Source organism: Amblyomma maculatum, chromosome 1 (genome assembly GCF_055883805.1).
Source record: "Amblyomma maculatum isolate TAMU_Amacu chromosome 1, ASM5588380v1, whole genome shotgun sequence".
NCBI classification, from domain to species: domain Eukaryota; kingdom Metazoa; phylum Arthropoda; class Arachnida; order Ixodida; family Ixodidae; genus Amblyomma; species Amblyomma maculatum.
In genome coordinates, this window is record NC_139344.1 from 423,310,181 (window position 1) to 423,332,566 (window position 22,386).

A 22,386-nucleotide genomic window follows, 5' to 3' on the forward strand; every position below is an offset into this window, starting at 1 on the left:
GCTGGGGCACTTAGATTTACTGCAAAATTACGCTGGTAACGACGTTAGATCGACGTACTGTGCCACAAAAATTAAACAGTAGTATGTGGTTATTTATCATTAGATCTCAAAAAAGAAGGAAAACATGTTTGTTATCCCCGCGGCAGCACCTGGCTGAGGCGGCGAAAATAAAAGGATAGTAAGGAAGCGGTAGAGGAAATCAAAGAAGAGCGACAGAGAGAAAGGACAGGGTAGGCAAAAATAAGAAAATAGAGATATATACACTATATATGGTATAATGTACAGTAGAATCGCGACCGCGCCTTTCGCAGTAATGTGGTGGTCACAAAAAAAAAGAAAAAAATCTCCAATAGCCCAAAACTTGCATCACGTGATATAACAATACCGCGGTAGTATCTATGCTGCTATGCTGCTCCACCAAAGCGCATAGAAAATGGGGTAATGTGAACGCGCGGTCATGTTAACCTCCTTGATTATGAGAGTGTATATTTGTTTCCTTTAGCCATATGACCACGGTGGACATCAGTAATAAAATGGTAATTTTCTTTACTTTAAATAGCAGCAAGTGCTTCCTATCTGTTAAAACTACGTGACAAATATCTGACCTAACCGGTTTTCCTGTCTGAAGACGATAATTTACTAGCAGACGATATCACGTCGCAAAACGAACGAAGCCAGAGCCATCCAAAGCTTTAGGCATTCCTCTAGCCAAGGGAGTCTGGGAGGCTGCGTTAATGGCGGTGTTTGTGCGCGGTCACGGTGTGCGGTGCTCTTGTTGTACGCAAGTATTCATTGTTTCATATCTGCCAGTCGCTGCCTGCAAGCAGTCTGTCGCGTGGCATGGAAGCTCCACAATAGCCTATGCGGTATACGACGACGGGGGAAAGCTTTCGTGAACGTATCGCTTGTGAAAGCATACAAGCCACAGACTACAAAGAATGTTGCGAAAGGCAGGCTTACTGGTGTTGGCATGCCAGGAGATGACCGCAAGAGAAGAAATTTTATCATGGAAATGGTGAAGAATTGGCAGGTAAGTGCTGTAACTATGTTTACACGGGCGTACCTTTTCCCTATTCCTGTTTCTCATTGCAATGGCAGTAGGGCTAGCAGTAGCAGTATCGGCAGTTGCGCGTCACTAGAGAAACAAAACTTTATTGTCGGAAGCTGAGTTACGGGGTACCCTAGTGGAAGAGCCAAGTAGCCGTCAGCTGGTGGCTCGCTGTTTACGGCGCCTAGTTGTATGTATCGGGACGTACGTTACGTAGCACTGGGGGGTAAGTGGCCGTCAGCTGGTGGCTTGTGGCGACTTTTTCAGAGCGGTGCGCACGGCGCCCAGCTGTATGTCCTATCGGGGTTTGTGCTAAGGCAGCAGTAAAGGGGGGGGGGGGGGGGGGGGGGGGGAGGGAAGGAGGGAGGATGGAGTCTCCAACAATTTACAGCCCACGGCATCATCAGATGTGCCACCAGCTTTGCATTTGATGCGGCCATCTTCAGTGAATAGAGGCTTTGTCTGTGTACATTCATCTTTCATGGCCTTAATATTTAAATTGCCTGCACACCTCAAAGGGCAGTGAGACATTTCCAGTAATGCTGAGGATGACGCTTAAATCAGTTGCTCAAATTCAAGCAAGGTATCAAACTATTGCAAAGATGCATTCAAAAGACTTCTTGCTTCAAATAGAATACAGCCTGGTTCACTCCTGTGAATGCGTTCCGAATTTGCGTCCTGCGAGGGAAAATCAAAAGGTTCACATTCCAAAAAAAAAAAAGCACCCAGCACGCAGGTGATAAATTCCCATTTTAGTTTTTGATCAATTCCATTTGGTATGCATTAGTTCAAGTCATTGAAAAAAAACAGCAGCAAGATTGGCTGAAAATACATTTTATCTGTGTTGCGTCAACAGACGCTTTGGCAAGAAAAAAGGAAACGCATGTCTCATAGATGTAAATACGTCAGTATTTTTTCCTAGTGACAATGAAGCAAAAAAAAAAAAAAAGGAATGGTGCACTTGCGGTAAATTTCGCTGACCTTCCTGTGCTCCACTGTAACCTGGCGCTGACAATCCATGCATCCGATGGTAACGCAATATTATAAATAATTCAAAGGGATGTAAGCTCTCAATAAGTGTGGTCACGCGCGTTAATCTGACTGAAAACTAAGCCGACAGGCGAGAGCACAGTGAGCTGCTGCCAGGGACGTTACTCGTGATGGTGAGTTTTTGAGAAAAGAACAGCAGTGAAAACATTGCAAACTCTATTATGTATGAACATGGATAGGCTCCGATCGGAACGAGCCTTCACTGCTCAACTAATGGGCACGATAGTTACTTTTTTCAATTGTTTTGTGTGAGTGCCTGCCACCGCCAGCACCGCGTCGCATCGTTGCTGCCGTTGCTTGTAGCCAGCGAATGCCGAATTGGTGAACCTTCACAGGAGTTTCGAATGCGTGCTCGAGTGAAATGTGCCGAGCACACCCGCCGCGTCAGGCTCGTGAATGCCAAGAGCTTCCATCCATATTTTTTTCGCTCATTCTGAGAGGGAAATATATAAAAAGACATTTTTCCACTGCCTTCGCTGCTCGAGTAGCATGGTGCTGCCTAGTTTTCGTTCTCATGGCAGCGCAGAATTCAACGAGATATCACCTACAAGAAACCAGCTGTTTAGGCAAGAGTTTGCATGTGCATAGAACGTAGCTATACTTGCCAAAGCCATTTATGTAGAGAGACGCAGAGTTCCCCGAGGCAGAACAATAGCCAGAGCCTGTAGCAATAATTACTTTTTTGTAATACTTTGGAGTACTTTGACGAAAGCAAACATGCTGGTTTTGTAGATACTGTAGAAAATACAAAAATATGACAGAACATATATCTACTTATGAGCCCTTTTAGCTGTGAATTTATTGTTTGTCCAATCATCAAACCCCTACCCAGTGATAACACATCCGCTGCCAAAAACGGCCATTGTGTGCCAGCACCCTCAGTGGCCCTAACTCATTTTTCGCGAGCAACTTAAAGCATTAAATGCTGGATAATACACAAAACAACCAGCAGTTATTGTGTCACTATCTACGTAACCAAAAGGCAGAACAATGTGCTTAACAAGCATTTCGAAGCTCTTTTAAGGCGTTCTCTTTGCTGTAAACAATGTTTTTCATTGTAGCTTACATGCAAGGAGTTGTCAAATGTTGGTCACTTGTAAAAAGTGTTTGGCATTGATGCAGTGCAGTGCATGAAGTAAGCTGGCAAACATCAGCTTCTTGTTAATTACCTATAACGAGGTTGCAAACTCTACTTGACTTGTTTCTGTTTGCATGTGTTCGCAGAGAATATTGAAATGGAATTGGATACCCACCTTGCACATGGCGGAAGGGCAGGGAGAAGCAAGAGGTAAAGGCACTGAGGATTGAAACCCCTGTGTTTATCTGAATATTGCCTTCTGCTTTTGCTGTTATGTAAGAAGTGGTACCTGCAGCAGTCCCAAAGATGAGCTGCTTGGCAGCTGGCTAAGCCATGATGTTGTACAGCTGGGATACCTCTTTTGAAGGGCTTTTGGGGCCCCAGTGTTGAGTTTTACCTGTCTCTAAAGATTAGAAAAACATTGTTACAGGATGGAAAGCTAGTGAAGAAAGAGCATGACCGATGATGGGATGGGATGGTTTTTAATAATGGGAGCAGGCCTGGAGCAAGTGCTCATGCCTGTGCCACTGCTCGCTTCATCTTCATTGTCCTTAGCAATATTCAGTGTCGAAAAGAAATTGAAGATGTTGGTTACTTTCCTAAACTTGACTTGCTGCTCATTAATTAGATGTCTGCACATACTCTAACAGTGAGACGCCTTGTGACAAGGCCAATGTTGGGAGCATGCCCAATCCTTCCCTTAAAGCATGCCAATTTTCATGCTTCGGGTTGCTTCTTATTGGTCGTCAAGAATGTGCTTCTAGGTTCTTGTTGCACTACTGGCACCCCGCTGACTAATTGGCATGGTCAGGCGCGTCTCATGCACTTACCCGGGAGCTTTTATGCAATTATGATTATGCTGCCTTTAGCACTTTTAACCGCATCTTATTAAAAGGCCATATTAGGAAATAAAACAACAAATGCAGTGCTGTAAACAGCGCATTTCTAAAATGGTAATTTACTGTCTCCTTACATTTTAAGGGCCAGGTGAGAACTGTGGTCTCGATTTAGTACTTGGGATCTATATACAAGCAGAAACCATAAGTTAGTGTAACGTTGAGGAGAACAATAGAGAAATTCTCTGAACATTGCACCCACATTCCTTTCCCCGCTCTCCCCTTCCGGTTGGTCTGTTTTGTCTGTTGTATTCTGTTGTATAACACCCCCGAAAAATATTTCTGGCTAGGCCACTGGTACCAAGAATACTGTCACCAACTTGCCCAAGCTTCCTTATCTGCTAATTTGATTCAAATGTCGCAAAAAGCAGTTGTGCCTTTATGAGCCACCACACTCCATGCGTATCAATATGAATGGACACTGCCACAGTTCTCATGAATGTAGTTTTGCAATAGAGCTACATATTAAATGATCTACCAACAAGAAAAATGGTTGGTATATTTATTGCATCAGTTAAGGGGTCGTCACCAAACATACAGCACCTTAGAGAATTCGGCACCAGGTGTTTGCATAAGTGATAACTCATGGACATATGCAATTGATATCTCTAGCAAGTATGAGCAATACCCACACAGCTAGTTTTCTATATTTTGTTTTCATCTACAATATTACTGATTCATTGCTATTGTGTATAGGTGCTCCCCAGTGCATGCTCAAGTTTGCAACATCTTGTCTGCCTGTGCAAATATAAAGAAGCAGCGACGTGCAGACTGGAACTTTTTGTAATGAATGCGTTGCATGGGACAGTGTATTTATGCTAATGCACAGTACCGAAGATGTGCATTATCACAATGGTGTGCAAGTGGCCGAGCAAGGGAACAATAGGCACCTGCTCGCACTGGTGAGTCAGCAGAATGCCACTGCTGCAACAGTGCCTTGCAGCATGCCCCTGGCAATCAATAAGCAGCTACTCAGTGACAGAAAAATAGCATGCTTGTTGGTAACGAAGGACACGCATGGTCCTAGAGCCAGTCTCGTCACCTGGTGTGTTACCATGAGTGTGTGCATGATATGCTGCTGTGGAGTGGTCCAGTAAATTTTGTCCTTGATGGCAGACTTCTGTCCGTAACACTTAACAAGCCAGAAGGTAGACATGGACAGTACCTTTGTACATAGTGTAGGCACATGAAGTAAACATTCCACTGCATGATATTTTGTGCAGTCTGCTACACATAAGCATAGGGCTTTTCCTTCACTTCCTTTTATTACCTGTTTATATAGCTTGTGGTCATGGAAGTAAAAATATCATTACCAAGAGTATTTTCTTTTGCATTGCAAGGCCAAATAAATCAACAGAAATAGGAAATGAGAGCTTCACTTCTTAATTTCAGTGTTGTAAATAGCGGCTAGTGACTCTATTTGCTAAAGATGCATTGCTTAGTGTGTTATTTGAGTGGCTGATTTTTGGGGTGCTCATTTCTTGATCTGAAGCTTTTCTAACTGCATTCAACTTTCTGGTTGGCTTTTAACTATTTGTATAATAATCTTCTAGTAACTGTGTTCTATTTGCTTCTTTTCGCACCCCAGGTTTTTATGTAACCCCCCTCACATAATACTCCAGTTGGAGCCTGTGAGGTATGTGAGTAAAAAGTTTATATCGAAGCATTTTTCGGGCATAATGCGAATATGTCGAAATTTCGACCGCAAAGATCGAAGACAGAGGTCATTACCGAAAAGTGATAGGGGCTCCAAGCGAGTGCTTTGTTCTTATATTAAGTGCTGAACGCAGTCACGTTTAAAGAGCGAATACGAAATTCCCGCAGACGCAGCCGTTTTTCACCTTGGGAGCAGTCACGTAAGCACCGATCGCACACGGGGGCTGATGGGTCTTATTGGGCGTGGTTCGTTCAGCTGCCCTCCGCATGTGCATACCGGCAAGAGCAATTTAGTGATTGTGTGGTTCTGTTTTGTTGCGCCATATTCACGAAGCGTTGACTGATTTTTGTTGTATATGTGGTGTCCGCAACAAAGTTGAATGCAGCGGCGGCAACCAACGGCTTATGCGATGCGTTTAGCAGCTAGAGGACGCTTTTGTCGGGCAGAATGCCAACGCGAAGCGGGCAAGCATTACCCAGTTCTTCCTTCAAAAATCATAAAGTTAAGTTTTTCCTGAGAGTTCTTTTCCGTTTATTACAAAAGCTCCCTTAGTGCAGTGGAGCGTTGACAGGCGTGACAGGCCGAGGGCCGCCAAAGCATTCCGCTCCGCGCTGTCGCGCTCAGGTTCTGGGTTTGTAGAAAATTTCGCGTATCACCCAGAAGCAGCTCGCTAGGCAGCCAATTGCAGAAGGCTTTGGGCTACTCAATTTCCGTCCTAGTTCTTTTTTCTTTTTTGTGAGCGAAGTTGGTTTTCCTAGTCCGATTTGAGTGAAGAACCTGCAGACGCTCACTTCGTCTGATCCGTGCATATATGAGCGCATCGAGACAATTCAGTAAAAGCTTGGTAGGGTAGTAAAGGAAAATAAATATGCTAGTGTGGGTAGATATTAATTTTCTAAAGAATAGCATATTAATTTTCTAAAGGAGCAAGAGGAAGTCATTGCTTCCATCGCAGTGTAGTAGCGCACCGCTGAGCTGTGACCTTTTTTTTTTTTTTTTACACGCGATGCGTTACAAAAACATTCATCACCGTTTTACCATACGTCATGCTGTTTAGTGTTAAAAGCTGGATATAGCATAATTGTACTCCCCCTGACTGGCCCAATTGACCTTCATTTCCCCAGCTAGGGAACTGGAGATTGCGGACGCTTTATTAATGTGTGGAGCTATCCACGGTAGCTAAGGAGTTCAGCTCGGCTCTGCTCTCCTCGTCTGAGTTTTTCTTCCTGTTTTGACATGTAAATAATGTATAAAAAACTTCTTTGCCAGCTCTACCTGCTGCTCCCCGTCCGATGTCTTGTCCGCCTGATCACGCTACCCAGAACCTTGGTCCCGAACCTGATCGTATCAAGTGGATGGCTGCGGTGTAATGGTCTGCACCTCCAGTCCTGACTCTGGTACAGTAAGTGCACGGTCCTTCTCTTGGAACATTGCCAGGTTTTACAACTTGTAGATATTTGTAAGCTTCGGCAAATGAAGGGTGGTTTTAGAGGCAGATTGGTTTCCTCTAACCACATAGTGCAGGGACTTGCCATTGCTGCAGTAGTCATGGACTGAAAAAAGTTGCACAAACCGGAGCTGGTTTTAATCTTTGGGGAATTGGGCATTGACTGTGGGCCCATCCGCAGAAAACCAGAACTGATTAGGGCAATTGAGGACATCGGTGCGGACGCGGAGGAGATAGCAGAATGTTGGGAGCTTATTCAAGAAGAGTTAAAGAAGGCTGAGGAACAGGAGAAACTCAAAAAGGATCTTGAAGACGAGTAGAATGAAAGGGGGATCGAGAAAAAAACAGCTCGATCTGCAGTTAGCAGAGGCAAAATACACTGGGAGATACACACCAAACTCCGTTGTGAGTCAGGAAGCATCAAGTGTTAAAACAAAAAACCTCTTGCTACCGTACAAACTAGGAGAAGACATAGGGCTTTTTCTCGGAAAGTTCGAGTGGGCGTGTGAAAATGTTGAGTTATCATCCGAGTTTTGGCCCCAGAAACTGCTGACCATCCCATGTGAGGCAGCCCAAGTGCCTGCTGGGCTGACAAAAGAAGGAGCAGCCGACTATTATAAAGCAAAGGCAGCGCTTCTCAAAAAGTACCGCCTATCCCTCAGATGCGTTTTGCCGCCGTTTCAGGGAAACCAGGTAACAACGTAATCAGTTGTTTCCGCATTTCGCTTACAATCTAAAGGCAGACCTGACAGAATGGTAAAAGAGGAGAACAGGCTTTCGGAACTCATGACAAAGTAATAGAAATGAATAACGGCCTGGGGGGCGAGTTGGTGCATGATGGAATTGAACGGCGGCGCAGCACGGAAACGGACACAGACAAGAAGGGGACACCACATGCGCACACTACCAACTATTTATTAAACGGAAAGGTGGCATATTTATACGTCCATCTCAAGCATCAGACTCATCGCCACAGTCCGCTCCAAACCCAACACGTGAACGCCGAGCACCACCAACAGGAAATCAGACAAGATATTTCTAACCTCAGTAGATAAACTATCAAAAACGGGAAAAAAAAAAAAAAACATTTTTTTTTTTAAACAGAAGGCAGGCCATATCTCATAGCAAATGCAGTGTGGACCGAAAACAGCAGAGTAAGACATGAGAAGCGACCAGCCCGAACCTTAACAAATAAAAAATAAAACAATAAAACAATCGTAGCAAAAGCAGTCAAAGCAGTTAAGCAAAAGCAGTCAGAACCCTAAGCCAACAACAAAAGACGATCGTAGCAAAAGCAGAGTCAAAACAAAAGAAGCAAAAGCAGTCAAAAAAAAAAAAACTAGGCCAACAACAACAAAAGACGATCATAGCAAAAGCCGAGTCAAACAAAGGAAGCAAAAGCGGTCAAAATCCTCAACCAACACCAACATTCGTAGCTCAAGCAGAGTCAAAGAAATGAAGCAAAAGCAGTCAAACACAATCGTATACCAAAGTCAAAAAAAGGGGGAGCAAAAACAGTCAGGAAATTGTTGTTTTAGGCTGTTGTTTTAGGTTTGACCGCTGTTTCTTTTGTTTTGACTCTGCTTTTGCTACTATCGTTTTATTTGCTTTTAGGTTCCTGGCTGTTCTTGCTCCCCCTTTTTTTGACTATGCCTTTGGTATAGAATTGCTTCATTTCTTTGACTCTCCTTGAGCTACGAATGTTGGTGTTGGTTGAGGTTTTTGACTGCTTTTGCTTCCTTTGTTTGACTCGGCTTTTGCTATGATCGTCTTTTGTTGTTGTTGGCCTAGTTTTTTTTTTTTTACTGCTTTTGCTTCTTTTGTTTTGACTCTGCTTTTGCTACGATCGTCTTTTGTTGTTGGCTTAGGGTTCTGACTGCTTTTGCTTAACTGTTTTGACTCTGCTTTTGCTACGATTGTTTTATCGTTTTATTTTTTATTTGTTAGGGTTCGGGCTGGTCGCTTCTTATGTCTTACTATGCTGCTTTCGGTCCAAAGTTTTTTTTTTTTTCCCCGTTTTTGATAGTTTATCTACTGAGGTTAGAAATATCTTGTCTGATTTCCTGTTGGTGGTGCTCGGCATTCACGTGTTGGGTTTGGAGCGGACTGTGGCGATGAGTCTGATGCTTGAGATGGACGTATAAATATGCCACCTTTCCGTTTAATAAATAGTTGGTAGTGTGCGCATGTGGTGTCCCCTTCTTGTCTGTGTCCGTTTCCGTGTTGTGCCGCCGTTCAATTCCTTAATAGAAGTGATCTTCCTGGAACAATTCTATAGCTGTCTAGGAGCAGAAACGTGTGTGTGGGTGCAAGACAGGCTGGGAAATAAAAGCTTAGAACGTGCAGCAGAGCTGGCCGAAGAATTTCATGCTAGGTGGGAAACAGAGTGATCGCGTTCTCGGGGAAACCCTAAAGCAAACTAAAAGTTTCCGCGAACCCAGACTGGAAACCTAGCAAGCGGCACCTTGGAGCGAGACGAAAGCCACAGGGCAGTATCGAGTAACTACCCTAAAGTGACAGCCGACAAAGGGAAGGAAACAGAGAGAAAAATCAGTCTGTTTCCGATGCAACGAACCCGTTCACTTTGCCAACACATAGGAAGTTGGTTTTGTTCTCTTTGGCAGATGCAGATGAAAAAAGTATGCGCCTGCTAGAGCCATACCTAAAAGATGCAGGTTAATGGGAAGCATTGTCGGGTTCTGAGAGATTCCGCGGCCATCATGGACGTAATCCACCCAGCATACGTGAAGGCAGCTGACTTAACGGGGGATCGTGCATGTATTAAACAGGTTCCCGTAAAGAATAGCCCATGTGTGCCGGTCGCACGTGAATAGGCCCATTTGGCATTCTGGAAATAGAGGCAGCGGTATCACGGAACCTGCCAGAGCAGTTTCCGTACCTCTTTTCGAACAGGTCAGAGCAGATGCTGCAGGAGGAAGGTCGTAGCTTCGGTGACCGAGCCGTCCAAGCGCTCACTTGATTGAAAGCCCGCGAAATTGCAGCTGAACTCAGCCGAAAGAAGAATGAGCTTTCTCTCGCGATGGGCCAGGCAGTGGCAAACCAAGGTAGTGTCAGATTCTGGTGGAGTGGCTCAGGTCAGTGACAGAGAGGACTTAGAAGGCAGGGAATCGGGCACCGTGTCCCCGAATGAACCAAGGGAGATAGCGTCTATTGTAGTGCAGCCACGTGTGGAACCTTTGTTAGCTCTGGCGAAAGTCGATAGACGATGGCAGCCGAGCCGTAAAAGACATGGTAAAAATGAAGATAAATACAAAAAACATTTGTGGCGAACACCCTTCCTCTCAAGTGTGGCACAGCTTCACAAAGGCCAACCTAGAACGTCCCTAGCTAGGGTGGTTGCGGGGAAAAAAAAAAAAGAAAGCTGCGGAGAGTTGAGCGGCCGAGAAGGATAGAATGAGTATGGGAGAAGAATAGGAAATAATGAACGTACTGTATGCATGAAGTGCACATCATAGCCATCGTACAAAAATTTTGAAACCGAAGCAGCGATCTACGTATTCTAATTCTGTAGGAAACCATTTGGGAGTAGAAAAGAGCAACTTAATAAGATGTGCATGGTTCTTAAATGAACAATATGTATACAAATGGACGGTTGAATAGTTACAGTAATAAAGTGTTGTGCTAGAATTCTTTACAGCCGTGACCGCAATAAATATTACTCATATTGCTCTTAGCTTTAAGCTCTGGCATTGACAACTCTATCCAAAGAACCGACTGGTAGTGACAGGTTGCTTACAGCTGTTCATGAAAACATAGGCCATCATGATATTATTGCAAGCATATTTGCTCCTTTTTGTACTTGGTTATTACAAGCAAACTTAATTTTGGTCCCTATTCCTAGGGACGCTGCACCTCTTACAACACCCACTGTTCAGTCGCTTTCATTTAAGGTACAAACGTGCCACTGCTGCTTGGTACCTTGGATGAGGTTTTCAATGGGGTTACCTCTGATACCTAGCGATTGCTGTAATATTTATACCAACTACTGCAGTGAAAAAAAAAAGGTAACACTGCATCACTGTAACTGCTGCATGCACCTTTAAACGTGCCTTAATTTTATTGCCTATTCTTATGGACACATGACCTCTTGCTATTGCTTTGTTCAGTAAGCAATCGTCTTTCATTGCTTCAATTTCTATCTCCACCACTTTCTTGTTGCTCCGGGTGTGATCATGTGATTTCATTGTTCAAATCGTATTGTTTTATCACATGTGAAGGATTTAGCCTATACATAGATGCTTTTTTTTTTTTTAGATGCGCATCGGGAGTGTTTTCTACATAGAAATGAATCGATTGAGTTGTATGACTGGCGCGAAAACAGACAGTTTGGCACCCCCAAAAGATCTGTGTCCTGGGGTTGGAAGGGGAATAAAGAAGAGGTTAATCAGTGAAAAAGCCTGCCTAAAAAGTTACAAAGATGACGCAAAAGCGAAATGCTGATCAGAGTGAGTGATTACTTCTGGTATCCCACTTCACTTGCTATGTGATGTGACTGTATATGAAGCACCTTAGTATATTTTGTGGTATACTCGCTGAAAATTGTGTAGACACTAAATTTTTCCTTGTTCAATTATTTTGAGTGACGCACAAATTGGATTAAAACGAAGTCATCCGCACATCTAATGCCCATAGACATTACATACGTGGATGACCCCATAATTGTGTTCATGCAATAGTTTGTCGAATATATTAATATATTAAAAGTCGCCTTTTTTACTGTTAACCGGAGTAATACATATGCTCCATATCATAGCATTATTTGCCTATAGTTTGTAACTGCTCTTTCTTAAATTGCATTCTACAAAGTATACGTGTGTCATCTTGTACATCTATTTAACTCGCGAACAATTTGCGATCGAATTCCTTTTATGATGTTGTTTCAGCTACAAATAACAAATAACAGTTGTGACAATATAGGTGGCTTTAGGTATAACGTGTAGCGCAGAAATCTTTAATATATGCGATGATATTTTTATTCACCGCATTGCCTAAACGAGCCTGTTTAAAGAGACGAAATGAAAACAAATATGCATGTCTTCGGACACGAACAGTAATCGTGGTGCCATCACCATTTTATTTTAATTAAAGCTTATATGTATAAACTGCTAAAGGCTAAAAAAAATTAAACATATGGCATGACTGCTTTCACGTTTATCAGTACCGCACTGCCTTTTCTTCCTGTTTTTTTTTTTTTTTTTTTTTTTTTTTATTGTATGTAGTATTGTAGTATTTATTGTATGTCACATCTGGCTCGTCACATACTAAGCATGCTGATCGCTTGAATTCTTCGCCGGACCACAATCAGCATTCAAGTATCGATACACCTGACCTGACAGGTCTCGCGTCGTAGGGATGTGCGAGGGGCGGTGGGTCGGCACCTGGTATTGTAAACTCGCTTTCTGTTCTTTATACCAATATAAGAAGCTTATTACCTAAGCCGTGTTAAGTTTTCCTATGTCGTGGGCTAATCTCTCGACATAAAGGAAAGGCCCTTAGGTTTGCAAGATGCGGCGTAGTTTTCCTGAAAAAATAAAAAAAAAACGCCTATCACTAAAGAAAACACCGTTTTTTGTCATCTCAAAAAGTTGCACATTTGGAGGCCTCCTGCTTGCGCACTAAAATTTTGTCATCCATTGTTTTTTTACTCACCAAATCAACATAACTTTTATTTGTATAAGAAGTATTAAAAGCTTGTTTCATTGATTCAGTTGATTTAGTAAAAAATTGCAAACTTTGCTTCAGGACTAACGCGCTACAAAAATGTTAATTTTCGGCCTTACATACTGGCGTAATGCGTTACGTTATTTGCACTAAAACATTCTGTGTTTATTACGCAGGTTATATTGTTAATTTAAGGCAGAATCTGGAGCTCTATGCTGGTATGTGTGTTCTTTGTAACGCCTCCAAAATTATTATGCTGGAAAGAGATTTGCTTATGATTATAATTATAAAAAATTACACATTGAAAAATGACCTTCAAAATTATATGAAGGAAAGAAGCCAACAGTCGGCGAGGCCGAGGAAAGCGTTGGGGCTGGTACTTTTATGTCTTTTTTTTTTATGTTTACTTGGATAATCACAGAAATTATTAATGTAATCTGATTAGGGGAAAGATAATTAAACACAAAGTAGAAGAAAAAACAACGTGCCGATGGTGGGAACCGAACCCACGACCTCCGAATATCGCGTCCGGTGCTCATCCAACTGAGCTACATCGGCCGCTGTCCCCCCTGCTACTTTCTTGGGTATTTATGTTTTCTGTATACGAACCTTGAGAGTGTTCACCGGCGCCAACCTCAACCATAGCGGTGGACGTGGAACATCCTTTGTTACCGCCAGCGTCACATAGAACGTGATCAAGAGCAAGGGCGAAAGCTGTGCTAGAACCCTGTTACGTTACCTATGGCTTCAAGACTGCCAGAACCGAGACCCCCGTACGCTACAAGCAGATCAATTAAGGGGAAATGAGGGTGCTCATTATAATACATGAAGGAAAGAAGCCAACAGTCGGCGAGGCCGAGGAAAGCGTTGGGGATGGTACTTTTATGTCTTTTTTTTTTTTAATGCTTACTTGGATAATCACAGAAATTATTAATGTAATCTGATTAGGGGAAAGATAATTAAACACAAAGTAGAAGAAAAAACAATGTGCCGATGGTGGGAACCGAACCCACGACCTCCGAATATCGCAATTATCCAAGTAAACATTAAAAAAATAGAAGACATAAAAGTACCATCCCCAACGCTTTCCTCGGCCTCGCCGACTGTTGGCTTCTTTCCTTCATGTATTATAACGAGCACCCTCATTCCCCTTTAATTGATCTGCTTGTAGCGTACAGGGGTCTCGGTTCTGGCAGTCTTGAAGCCATAGGTAGCGTAAGAGGGTTCTAGCACAGCTTTCGCCCTCGCTCTTGATCACGTTCTATGTGACGCTGGCGGTAACAAAGGACGTTCCACGTCCGCCGCTATGGTTGAGGGTGGCGCTGGTGAACACTCTCAAGGTTCGTATACAGACAACATAAATACCCAAGAAAGTAGCAGGGGGGACAGCGGCCGATGTAGCTCAGTTGGAAGAGCACCGGACGCAATATTTGGAGGTGTTGGGTTCAGTTCGCACCATCGGCACGTTGTTTTTTCTTCTACTTCGTGTTTAATTATCTTTCCCCTAATCAGATTACATTAATAATTTCTGTGATTATCCGAGTAAACATTAAAAAAAAAAATACATAAAAGTACCATCCCCAACGCTTTCCTCGGCCTCGCCGACTGTTGGCTTCTTTCCTTCATGTATTATAACGAGCACCCTCATTTCCCCTTCAAGATTATAGTATTGTTAGTTATGGTCAAAGCAGAGTAATGGAATACAATATTAATAAACTTGATTGAATACTACTGCACCTAGCAATAAAAAAAGAGTGCAGGACAGAGAAAAAGTTCAGCCTTCACTTGCGTTCTGTCATGAATTTGACAGAAATAGCGAATAATTCAATTTTAAGCTATATTAAGTCTTTGCCGACAAGCAGAAAAAGGGTTTATAAGCTCTGACAAGGCTTTAAATTTTACTTAAGGTAAAATGTAACTAAATTCAGCAAATACTAAATTGAAGATTTGATGCCTACTCCATGAGGGAGCCATATAAGCACATTTATAGAATAAAAACAGGCATTTTTATGTTTCTAATAATTCATTTTGCAGAATTGAATATATTTACTGACTCGTATTAACAAAGTAGTTTGCATTGTTTCCAGAGATTTTGATACAAATCGATGTTGCGGCAGTTTCTTCAATTCTAATCAGTTTTCCTTATTTTACCATTTTTTTAAATTTTGCCCGATTTTAATATAATATGCAGAAAAAAACAAATCTAGAGCTTAAAATTTTTTTAGAAATAAAGAATGGAACCTAGATAATCTAGAGATAGTTTCAGTGCCACAATATTATTGGATCTTGCAAGAATGCAGACTGAATTTGGCCATTATCAGGACAAGCACTCGGTTTAGTATTCAACGTTATATTTTTAAACAATATAACGCAACACATTTTAGTCCGTGATATTTCTGAGGCACTGAAGATTCTTGACCGAGATTTGAATGAAAATCGAATATGATCCTTTTTTTATTTGCAGCAAATTTACACTTTACTGCTGTTTTCGAATTTTGGGCAATTTTGATAAGTTGTGGAGAACACACCTAGCGGTCTGGAGCTCCAAAAATTGCTTGGAATTAAGAACATGTGTTAGGAAGTGAAAACATTTAGTGCAACCAACCTAAGCATCATATTCCAGTATATAAGATTCAAAATGAATATTTTTGCAGCCCATTGCTCTTGAAGCAAAGTTTGCGATTTTTTAATAACTCAACTTCAAAAACAAGACTGGTTTCTAATAGTGTTTGTAAATGTAAAACCTGCATATATTTAGTGAGTAAAACATAGTAGATGACAAAATCGTGGTATCCAAACTTGCAACATTTTGAAATGGCAAAAACAGCGTTTATTTTCTACCTCTAAAGATATACCGTACAATTTTTTTGTTTTCAAGGAAACTACGCCATATCTTGCAAAGCTAAGGTTAATTCCTTTGTTTCTGATATTTGCCCATCACATACAAAAATTTAATTGGAAACTAAAGATGGTCATGGGACCTCGATTATAATTCTTATCTAAGGCACCCATATATACGCTGTGGGAAAGCCGCTATCAAGGGCTTATTTTTAAAATTACATATTTCGAACGGTTGTGCCATCTAAGAAAATTTGAAAGCTAGGCGCACCTTCGGTGTCTCCAGCCCTCACTTTCTGTTACAGCTGCACTTGCGAAGCTGCATTAATACGTTGAGTACTTTATTTTAGCCACGTATATTGCGCTGTTGCATGTCAATTTTAAGATAGGCTGCAGTGACGCGATTCTCGTAGTATTTGTAAGTGAAATCTGTAAAGCTTACAAATCTACCCATTAATATGCTCTCATGCAGGTTTTATGCACAGTACATTACACCTGCTGTGCCCGATAGCTTGAGACAAGGGTTATAAATAAACCATTGGAAACAGGCGATGGAAACCGGGGGTGCATTGCTGGCAGCCACTTAGCACAGCGCAGTACATTTTTATTTTCTGCATAGGAAAGTGAGGTTATTTGCTCCAAGTACTAAATATTCACTTTAGACAATAAATAGGACTTAGAGTCGGTGAGCACATTCGGAAACCCGTTTTGATATTTGCGGTTAGAAACCTCATGTGTACCTTTTTTTCCGTCTGCAGAAAAATTCCGGGTTATGTAGATACCGAAACCGTTACCAGCCCATTCGCGCACCTCAATTGCGCTGCTCTCAACATGATTTTGAGCGGACGAAACAACCTGCCGCTATGATGGCTGGCCCCATGCATGAGTAAGGGCGATATGCTGGCAATGGTCGCTTCATGTCGGCCCTTTGGCACACATGAAGGTGCGAGTTACAGTGAGCGCGCTGAACTTTGCAATGCGGATAATGACTACAAAGCGGTAAGGATATAAATGAGTGTGAAATGGGTTTTACTGAGGGTTCAACGGAATATAGTCCTCTGTAAGCTGCACGGCGATAGCACAGGAACACAGTCCGTCTAGGCACAAACCAGCGAGCTCGAGCAGCGCAGCGGCACGTCGTTGTTCTCTTCCTCGTGTTTCGTGACATCTGCTCTTCGTTTACTACAATTTCCCCGGGAGCGAAGAGGAGCCACCCTGGCGACCTATGGCGAGGGCAAGACGAGCGGGTCGTAGTATGTTTTGAGGCGACTCACGTGCACAGTTTCGCGGCCGCAATGACGCATGTCCGAAGAGGGAGTGAGTGGCTCCACGATATAATTTACAGGGGAGGTTTGGTGAACGATGCGGTAGGGGCCGTGGTATTCAGTTCGAAATTTCGATGACAATCCCGGTGGGGTGCCAGGAACCCAGAGCCAAACGAGGGACCCTGTAGGGAAAACATGTGGCGTCTGATCTTTGTCGTGACGATGCTTTTGGCGGTCTTGAGATTCCAATGTTAAACTGCGGGCCAGCTGGCGACATTCCTCCGCATACTTTGCAGCGTCAGAAAGTGGAGTCCACTCGGAGGAGTCTGGTCGATATGGTAATATAGTGTCCATCGTGGACAAAGCCTCACGCCCATAAAGGAGGAAGAAAGGGCTAAATCCAGTGGTTGACTGCGTGGCGGTGTTGTAAGCGTACGTCACGAAAGGAAGAACAGCGTCCTAGTTAGTCTGATCGGCAGCAACGTACATCGTGAGCATATTTCCGAGAGTACGATTGAAGCGCTGTCAGCCCGTTAGTTTGAGGGTGATAGGCTGTGGTGGTTCGATGTATGATGCGACATTTGGCCAGTAGAGCTTCAACGACATTGGAAAGGAAGACTCGGCCTCTGTCACTAAGCAGCTCACGCGGCACGCCGTGGCAAAGGATAAAATGATGAAGCAAGAACAGGGCAACCTCACGGGCAGTAGCGGCAGGAAGGGCAGCGGTCTCCGCATATCGGGTGAGGTGGTCGATGCCGACCATAATCCAGCGGTTCCCAGAGACCGTGCGGGGAAGTGGCCCGTAAAGATCAACGCCAATGCGATCAAATGGACGGGCCGGGCATGGAAGGGGTTGTAAGAGGCCAGAAGCACGAGGTGTGGATGGCTTGCGGCGCTGACAGGCGATGCAGGAGCGGACGTATTCGCGAATATAACCGTACATTCCGCGCCAATAGTAGCGTTGAGAAATTCTTTGAAACGTCGTGACTACACCAGGATGGGCACACTGAGGGTCGGCATGGAAAGAGGCGCAAATTTCATGTCGTAAATGGCGGGGAATGACGAGAACCCACCGTCGACCATCAGTCATATCATTGCGGCGGTAGAGAAGACCGTCTCGTAGGGCAAAGTGTGGTGCTTGACGGCGTAAAGTCCGAGAAGGCGCAGCATTGGGAGAAGTGGACACGATGTCGATAAGAGATGCGAGCCACGGGTCTTTGCGCTGCTCCACAGGCATATCGGCGATGGTTAGAGTCGAGAGGACGGGATCAGCCGCCGTGGAGCAAGCAGGTTCGTTGGATAGGGGAGAACGAGACAGAGTGTCGGCGTCCATGTGTTTACGGCCAGAACGATATACAACTCGAATGTCAAATTCCTGAAGGCGGAGGGCCCATCTTGCGAGGCGGCCGGACGGGTCTTTAAGAGAGGACAGCCAACATAACGCGTGGTGGTCCGTGACGACTCAAACTGGCGACCGTACAGGTAGGGTCTGAATTTCGTTAGTGCCCACACAATTGCCAAACACTCTTTTTCTGTAACTGAGTAGTTGCATTCAGCTTTAGAGAGAACACGACTCGCGTAGGCGACGACGTATTTGTGAAAGCCGTTTTTTCGTTGAGCCAAGACAGCTCCGAGGCCAATGCCACTCGCATCACTATGGACCTCAGTGGGTGCTGTCGGGTCGTAGTGGCGAAGGATTGGTGGCGATGTCAAAAGATGGCGCAATGCGGTGAACGCTTCGTCGCACTTGGCTGACGAATCACTTAACTCACTGTTTCTCCCGAGTAGCTTCGTCAGGGGTGCAATAATAGAAGCAAAGTTCCGTATGAAGCGTCGAAAATACGAGCACAGACCTATGAAGCTTCGAAGTTGCTTGAATAAGAACGGTTTAGGAAACTCTGCGACTGCGCGCAGCTTGGCCGGATCAGGACGAACACCTTCCTTAGAGACGATGTGACCCGAAATTGTCAACTGCTGGGCACCGAAGTGACACTTCTTAAGATTCAATTGTAGGCCAGCGTCAGTAAGACAAACCAAAACTTGCCGCAAGCGCTCTAGGTGCGTAGCGAAGTCAGTGGAAAAGACAACAATGTCGTCCAAGTAGCAGAGGCAGATGTGCCACTTGAACTTCCGCAAGATGTTATCCATCATTCTCTCGAATGTGGCGGGCACATTGCACAGGCCGTAGGGCATCACATTAAATTCATAAAGGCCATCCAGCATCACAAATGCAGTCTTAATCTCTGTCACAGGCGGCCATCGGTACTTGCCAGTAACCGGAACGTAAATCAAGGGGTGAAAAGTACTCGGCACCTTGGAGGGAATCAAGAGCTCGTCTATACGCGGCAGGGGGTAATTGTCCTTGTGGGTAATTTTGTTCAGGCACCGGTAGTCAACACAAAAGCGAACTGAGCCATCTTTCTTCTTTACTAGCACCACTGGTGAAGACCAGGGGCTTTGAGATGGACGGATCACACCACGTTGTAGCATGTCCTCAACTTGCTCATTGATCACGCGACGCTCTGCCGCTGACACACGATAGGGGCGCTGTCGAAAAGGCGTTAGAGCCAGTCTAAATATGATGTGCGACTGTGGAAGTGCGGCCGAGAGGTGTGTGGGCGGCGTCGAACGCGGAGCAAACCGTCTGTAAAAGGGCCGCAAGCTGCGTTCGGTAGGTGGAAGGAAGGGCGTCATCGATGGCGGTTCGGAAGAAGTCGTCTGGCAACGAATCAGGCGTCGATCAGACTGCAGAGCATCGATGTAGTTACCACATTTGGTCTTGGAGGCATCCAGGTCAGACAGAAGGTGGGCTGGTTCAATGGAACTGGGAGATTCCCCCGTAGCAAAGTAATCAGGTGCGGAGACGGATTGTAGATGAGTAGCTTCGTGAAGCCACCGTGAACATTGAGAACAGCAGACGACAGCGGCAGGTGCTTGCGGTGGATGAAGGATGCAGACGGCGTAAATAGAACACTAACGGCTGACACGGCAGGACACGAAAGAGGCACAAGGGCACAAGCTTCTGGAGCTATGTCGACATCTTCAGCGATGGTAAGCTTTTGAGGACACACTGAACGGTTGTCGTCGTGCAGTACGTCGCACAGTGCAGAAAATTCCACTTCAGCTCGGGCGCAATCGATCACGGCGTTATTTTTAGACGAAGTCCCATCTAAGGATCACATCGTGAGAACAAGACGACAAAACTGCGAACTCGACACTGTATAAAAGACCTTCAATGACGACACGCGCTGTACATGCTGCTAAAGGTGCAATCCTCTCTTCGCTGGCAGTGCGGAGCGAAAAACCGTTAAATGGCGTTGTAACTTTTCGTAATCGTCGGCAAAGTCGCTCATGAATCACAGACACTGCAGCACCTGTATCGACCAGCGCATGTACAGGCAGACCATCGCTAGAGATGACTATAACGTTCGGGGGCGAAATATGAGGCCTTGAGCTTTTCGCAGAGCAAGCAGTTCTCGCCTCAAGAACCGCGGAACTTAGTTTCCCTCATCAGCAGGGGGTGGTCGCCGGCACATTGGTGACAGTGACCTGCGACGTGGAGAAGGAGAACGATGGGTCGTGTACGAACGCTGTTCGGCGGCGTATGCAGGTGAAGACGGAGCAGAATGAAGCAGCGGTGGGGAGTACTTCGAAGACGCAGGCTCGGGACGCGCAGCCATGCGGCGACGGCGACGACGGGCCACGTGTCCAGGGCAACCACAGTAGTAACTTGGGCGATTGTCCGAAGTGTGCTACGGGTTGTAATAGCGCGGAGTCGCAGGATGAAGCGGTGTATAGCGTAGGACAGGCTGCACGGGTGGTAACGGCTCAGGCGGAGGCCGCGTAGGTCAAAGGGGCTGGGACAGAAGGTTGGCTATATTGTAGTGGTGCTCCGACGTATGTCAAGGGAGCGACAGCAGGAGCTTCAGGAAGCGTAAGAAGTACTGCGACCTGTTCGCGGATGACTTGCTGCAACTTTGGAACCAAAGGAGGGGAAGCGTCAGGACGATGGGGAACGAGGGATGTATTTTCGGGGTTTCCTATTGTACTGGGGAACAAAATACAGACGTGAGGGTTCTTTATCGCAAATAATGAAACGTGGTTTGTGCCGGTACTCTTCAAAGTAGCAACACCATTTAATGTGTAAGTCATTAATCAGTAACTTAGGTAAATAATGTCAATTAAGGATTCCAAACAAAACCTTTTCTGTGGCGCTCAAGGTAGCTTCCAGCGATATGTATCTGGTTTCCTTCGCCTGCCTCAGAAATGTCTTTTTTCCCCCTTGGATCAAATTTGCTTACACAAGCAGTATATGTGTAAAAATATATCATCCGATGACTACATCACCACTGATCCCACTGAAGGTCCTTATATTTGCTTGAGTGACAGCCTTTTATCACTTTAACAGGCTAGAAAATTCACATGAATACGGAATGAAGGCTGATATTTTCTTTCGTATATTTTCTAGGATGCCTGAGGAGAGGCAGCGTGTACCTGAGTGACGTCCTCTCCAGGAAGACCGCGGCAGCAGTCAAGCGATGGCTCGTAACAGTGAAGTAATGGGACTGCAGGCACAATGAGCAGGGAAACGTGACATCTTCAACTCAGCCTAGAAGCTGAATGCCAGAATAAATTGCTGTGAAGCCTCACAAACTTAGTAAGCTGTAAGTGCCATTTTTTATTCGGAGGGCTTTGAGCCTTTCGAATATTTAAGAAAGACCAATAAAAAGTGCTGTTTAAACCTACATTTGTCGATGCACAGGCTTTTTTAAGCTACATACGTATGGGTTGCTTTTCACCTGCCCGGAGAACAGCACTGCTGATGCCACAAAGTTAGAGCCCGCTTGGAGGAGAAGATGCGCATCTCAAAATGCTGCCGCAGCGCTAATTTTCAGCAACAATAGCACTGCGCACGCTTTAATGGGTAAACGATAGGCCATGGATGAGTAGATCACTAATTACACATGGATAGGCCACTGGGCAGCGTGTAGTGCCGAAGTAGTTGGGCCATGTGGGTAAGCCAGCGCCCATGCATGACCCTAGCGTGGCAGTAGGCTGGTCAAGTCGGCAATACTCATTGGCCCGAGGTCCACTGCCGATGGTGGATAAACCACCTGCCAGCGGGTACCACCAACAAGGTTGGGCCATGTGTGGGTAAGCCATGGCCCATGCATGACCCAAGTGCGGCAGTAGGTTGGCCAAGTCTGCAAGCCATGGCCCATGCATGACCCTAGCGCGGCGGTAGGCTGGCCAAGTCGGCCATACTCGTTGGCCCGAGGTCGATTGCCGATGATTGGCCATTCTTAGGCCATTGTCAATCCCCGACCTCGGGCTGAGGTTGGTCGCCTAGGTTGGCCCGGTGAGTTTCAGTCGGCCATATTGCCAAGGGCCGAGCGCGGGCCAACCATAGGTTTGCCGCTTGGGG

The 22,386-nt window shown here is 44.8% G+C and overlaps 1 long non-coding RNA gene across 4 annotated transcripts; it reads left to right on the forward strand.

Moving 5' to 3' along the window:
* The first annotated feature begins 457 nt into the window (after nt 1–457).
* LOC146209258 (uncharacterized) lies at nt 458–21,708 on the forward strand. Of its 4 annotated transcripts, XR_014706131.1 has the most exons (5): nt 458–1,030; nt 3,323–3,386; nt 5,661–5,708; nt 6,999–7,131; nt 21,430–21,708. It is a non-coding gene; the product is annotated as an uncharacterized LOC146209258 (long non-coding RNA). The 4 variants fall into 4 exon arrangements; XR_014706128.1 differs by lacking the exon at nt 5,661–5,708 and having other exon boundaries at nt 474–1,030; nt 6,999–7,126; XR_014706126.1 differs by lacking the exon at nt 5,661–5,708 and having other exon boundaries at nt 483–1,030.
* Nucleotides 21,709–22,386: the final 678 nt, after the last annotated feature.